The following is a 5731-nucleotide window of genomic DNA, read 5'->3' on the forward strand; positions in this document are numbered from 1 at the left end:
TGAGACACATAAGGGTCGTGACCACCTGAAGCACTGTGGGATGCCTGGAGCGCTGAATGAAATGGCCTAGGAGGATGGCCTCTATCAAAATTACCCCTGCTTCCAGACGAGGCACCACTGAACCCACCGAACTGACGAGGCCTCTTATCATACCCCTGCCCTCTCTCCTGTGCAAGAACCATCTCGATCCTCCTCGCAACATTAGCAGCCGCCTGAAAGGAAATCTCACTTCCGATCTCCTTGGCCATCTGAAGCCTGATAGGGTGAGTGAGTTTCTCAATAAACCTCCTCACTCTCTCTCTCTCCCCCCCCCCTCAGTAGGTAGTAAAAGGAGAGCATGACGGGCCAAATCCACAAAATGGGTCTCGTACTGGGTAACAATCATACTGCCCTGCTGTCGACGCTCAAATTGCCTGTGGTAAACCTCTCTCAATGTGATAGGGAGGAACTTCTCTAGAAATAGTCGTGAAAACTGCTCCCAGGTCAATGTAGGCGATCAAACTGGTCGGGTTAACGTATAATCTCTCCACCACCTCTTGGTGGAACCCGTCATCTGAAATACAACAAAATCGACCCCATTGGTCTCAACTATATCCATGTTCCGCAATACCTCATGGCAGTGGTCAAGATAATCATGTGGGTCCTTAAAAGGTGTACCACTAAAGTGAACTGGAAAGAGCTTAGTAAACTTATCAAGTCTCAATAAGGCCTCAGAAGACATGGCGGGCCTATCACCGGCCTGTACCGCAACAACTAGCTGAACTACCCCAACTGGCGGGGCTGCTGGAGCCTAATACCGGGGAGCTATCTGCTCCGGAGCGGGAGTAGTGGGAGTTTGTGCTCCTCCCCCAGCATGTGAGACGGCTGGTACCACTGAAAATATACCATTCTGGATCACGCCCTCCATAAGACTCACCAAACAAACTAGAGCGGCCTGAAGCACTGGAGCAGCTATGAATCCTTCCGGGACCTGAACTGGTCCAACTGGTACAGTCGGAACTGGCACCTCCTCCTGAAGATCTACCTGAGGTTCTACAACAGGTGCTGCTGCTTAAGCTCTAGACTGAGCTCTACCTCTGCCTCGACCTCTAGCACGACCTTGACCCCGACCTCTACCCCTGGTCATAGTTGCCACCAGGGGCTCTGGTCCTGTCCATCGGTAGATGTATTACGTGTTCTCGCCATCTGTGAGAGAATAAGAATAGAATGGTTCAATCATCAATGATAGAATAAGATCGCACGACAGAATAAGAAAGAAGTGATATTGTTTCTAAACTTCATAGCCTCTGAGAGATAAGTACAGACGTCTCTGTACCGATCCTTCAGACTCTACTAAGCTTGCTCATGACTCGTGAGACCTAAGTAACCTAGTGCTCTGATACCAACTTGTCACGACCCGAAATTCTCACCTTCGGGACCGTGATAGCGCCTAACATTTCACTTGCTAGGCAACCAATGTTAGAAAAATCTTAACCATTTTTAAACAAATCAATTTAAGTGGAAGTCAATTACTGAAATAAAGTGCGGAAGACCACAACAACCGAATCATCAAAATACATCCCTGAATCTGGTGTCACAAGTGCACGAGCTACTAAGATAATACAAATAATGGTCTGAATAAAATTCAAGATATTTGAAAGATAATACACAGCTAAGATAAGATAGAATGGGACTTCAAAACTGCGGACGCTGTGCAGTTATACCTCAAGTTTCCTCTAGGTAGCTGAATCCGAGCAAGTTTATGGTACGCCGCTGGGACCAACTCCAAAATCTGCACAAGAAGTGCAGAGTGTAGTATGAGTACAACCGACCCCATGTACTCCGTAAGTGTCGAGCCTAACCTCGACGAAGTAGTGACGAGGCTATGACAAGACATGTACGTAAATAACCTGTTCAAGTATATACAAATACAAAACAACAATAACACAATAAATAATAATTTATAAATTTGGGAGGGAACATGCGAAGGGAAATGATATAGAAATTTCAACAGGAGAAGTGTCACGTAGCAGCCAATTAATTCATCAAGAATAAAATGAGCAACTGATAATATGAAAATGGCACAGCACCATCCATCGTGTTTTCACTCTCATTCCTCCCATAATTTGATAAATAAATAATAATAATAATAATAATTGACACGGCATCACCCTTCGTGCTTTTACACTCTCTGAAAATGGCATAACATCACCCTTCGTGCTTTTACACTCAAAATGACACGGCAACACCCTTCTTACTTTTACACTCTTTCTCACCATGACAATGATAGTATAAATAATAAAAATGGCGGCATCACCCTTCGTTCTTTTACACTCTTTCTCACCATATTCGACAATAATTAAATCAATAAAAAATTCATGAATAATGATCAAATAATCAATAATAAAATTAAGCAGGAATATCTTAATTAAATAAGAAATTATTCAAAATAAAATAAATTCCTCCAGCATGCTTTGACTCAACCACAACGCATAAGTACTCTTCACCTCATATATACGTTGTACTCGCACATTAAATCACGTAGCAAATAGACAAATAAATCCTACTCCCTCAAGTCAAGGTTAACCACGACACTTACCTCGCTTTGCAACCAAATTCAAGATTTCAATAAACCTTTGCCTCGCGAATTCGTGTCAGAATTCTCAAATTTAGTCATAAACAATTCAATATACTCAATATAAATCGTAGGAATTAATTCCATATGAATCTACTAATTTTCCGGATTAAAATCCAAAATTCATCTAAAAAATCAACAGTGGGGCCCACGTCTCGAATCTCGGAAAAACTTATGAAATCCGAACACCCGTTCCGAGACGAGTCCAACCATATAAAAATTATCAAATTCCGATATCAAATGGACCTTCAAATCTTAAATTTTTATTTTTGAAAAGTTTTATAAAAATTCCAATTTCTTTAATCTAAATCCGAAATAAATGATGAATATAGACATGGGTTTATGAAATATAATCACTTTTAGCTATAGAACACTTACCCAATTCAAAGTCGTGAAAAATCCCTTTAAAATCGCCTAAATCCGAGACTCAAAACTCAAAAATGAGTAAAAATGGTTAACTTCCGATTTTAAGGGTTATGTCCAGGCTTTTTCGCATCTGCGGACACTTGATCGCATCTGCGGTTCCGCTTTTATGGAAATTGGGGTTGCTTCTGCGTACTGTCCGCTTCTGCGAGGTATGGCTCGCTTCTGTGAGCTCGCACCCGCGGTCTAAAATCCGCATGTGCGATTACACTAGAAGGCCCAAAATTTCAGATTTTCCTTAAGTCCAAATTTTGATTCGTTAACCATCCGGAATCCACCCGAGGCCCTCGGGAGCTTAACCAAATATACCAACAAGTCCTAAAATATCATACAAATTTAGTCGAGACCTCAAATCACATCAAAAAATGCTAAAATCACGAATCATACCCCAATTCAAGCTTAAGGAACTTCAGAATTTTCAATTTCTACATTCGATGTCGAAACCTATCAAATCAAGTCCGATTGACCTCAAATTTTGCACACAAGTCATAAATGATATAACGGACCTATTCAAATTTTCAGAATCAGATTCCGATCCCGATATCAAAAAGTCAAATCTGTGGTCAAATTTTAAAAATCTCTAGCCTTTAAATTTCTAGTTTCCGTTAAATGGCCATAACTTGAGTTAGGGACCTTCAAATTAAATTTCAAGCATAAGCCCAAGTCCCAAATCATGATACGGACCTACTGGAACTGTCAAAATACTGATCCGGGTCCGTTTGCTAAAAATATTGACCAAAGTCAACTTAATTGAGTTTTTAAACTCTATTTCACATTTAATCAATTTTTTATATTAAAACTTTTCAGAAAATTATTCGGACTGCACGCAAGTCAAGGAATGATGGATAGTGCTTTTCGAGGTCATAGAACATAGAAATGATTATTTAAATTAAAGATGAAATTTTGGATCATCACAATTTTTAATGAAACTTAAGAACTTTCAATATTTCAACCGGACGTCCGAATTACGTCAAATCAACTCTGTTTTACATCAAATTTTACAGATAAGTCATAAATACAGTACTGAACCTATACCAAGTTTCGGAACTAAAATCCGGACCCGGTAGCAACAAAGTCAAACTTTAGTCAAACTTATTAATTCTTTAAACCTTTAAGCTTCTAGTTTTCAATAAATTACGATAACTCGATCAAGGGACTTCCGAATTCGATTTTGGGCATACACCTAAGTCCCAAATTATGATATGGACCCACCGGGACCGTCAAAATAATGATTCGGGTCTGTTTCTCAAAACGTTGACCGAAGTCAATTCAAATGAGTTTTAAGGTACGATTTCACATTTTCGTCAATTTTTCACACAAAAACCTTCTGGAAAAAGACACGGACTGTAGACGCAAATCGAAAAAGGCTAAACAGAGCTATTCGGGGTTTCGAAATACAGAATTGAAGGTTAAAACTACAAATGACCTATCGGGTCATCACACTATCTCTGGGTTGAGCTAATCACAATGTGTATGGTGACTACACAATATATATTCTGCTAATTAGATACGTATTTCAATACTAGTTGTAGCACTTTAGGTACACGGAAGATATTCCAAAGTACGTATTAATACTGGATTTCTATGTTAATTGAGCAATTAATCAAGATAGTTGGCAGAAAGAAATTTGAGACCCAGCATGTAGTGCTCACATCATAAGATGTCAACAACAGGATTTTTCAGCAATTTATGACCTACAAATTGGAGAAAGAAATGACCAATGAACATCCCTACCATACTCAACCACATTCCATTTAATTACGTGGGACCATTTTGATGTCTCAACCTATTAATTCAAGTGAAAATACTTATTATATGAACCTTTTGGAAAGCCACCGTATAATTGGATTTGAGTATAATTACATAGTGTGGCTTGTTTATTTGGTCAAGTAATTACTTGGTCAACATGGAATTAGATGTAATTGAAGCAGAATAATTATATTCTCCAATTCTCAAGGGGAGGCAAAGAATTAAAGGTAATTACACTCTCCAATTACTAGATGACTTTTCCAATTATTTATATATAAAGAGCATATTTGGAAAGCCACCTATGAATTTGATTTGGGTGTAGTTATATAATTTGGCATGTTTGTCTAGTCAAGTAATTACTTGATCAGCATGGAATTGAGTGTAATTACACTCTCGAATTCTCAAAAGGGAGGTGAGAATTGGTGGTAATTACACTATGTAATTACAAGGTTGCTTTTTAATTTCTTTCCTTTTTTGTTTTTATTTTCTTTATAACTTTTTATTTCTATTATTTTTATTTTTTATTTTATTTTTACTTTTTAATTTCTTTTGAAATTTTAAAATATTTTGTTCTTTGTACATAATTTATCTTTTATTTCTCTACCTTTACTTCTCGTGATTCCATGTAATTGCTTATATTTTATTTCTTATTTATTTTATTATTCTAGTTTTTGAAACTACACCTCCTAATATTAGAAATAATGAGTCATTAACAAACTTGGCATATAATGAGTGATGCAATTAAAGTAGAATTTCCTTGTCGAATGTGGTTATAAACTTATTATGTTTCTTAATCTTAAGTTGTATTGGAACTTACTATCATTATGTTGGAATTTGACATATGTTAAACTTCTTCTTTTTTTTTGGATTTTGAAATTGTGTTATATTCATGGTTCCAATTTACTTGTTTTTGTAGTATTGGCTCACATTGCATGTTGTTCATTT

This window comes from Nicotiana tabacum, chromosome 12, assembly GCF_000715075.1.
Source record: "Nicotiana tabacum cultivar K326 chromosome 12, ASM71507v2, whole genome shotgun sequence".
In the NCBI taxonomy this organism is placed as follows: domain Eukaryota; kingdom Viridiplantae; phylum Streptophyta; class Magnoliopsida; order Solanales; family Solanaceae; genus Nicotiana; species Nicotiana tabacum.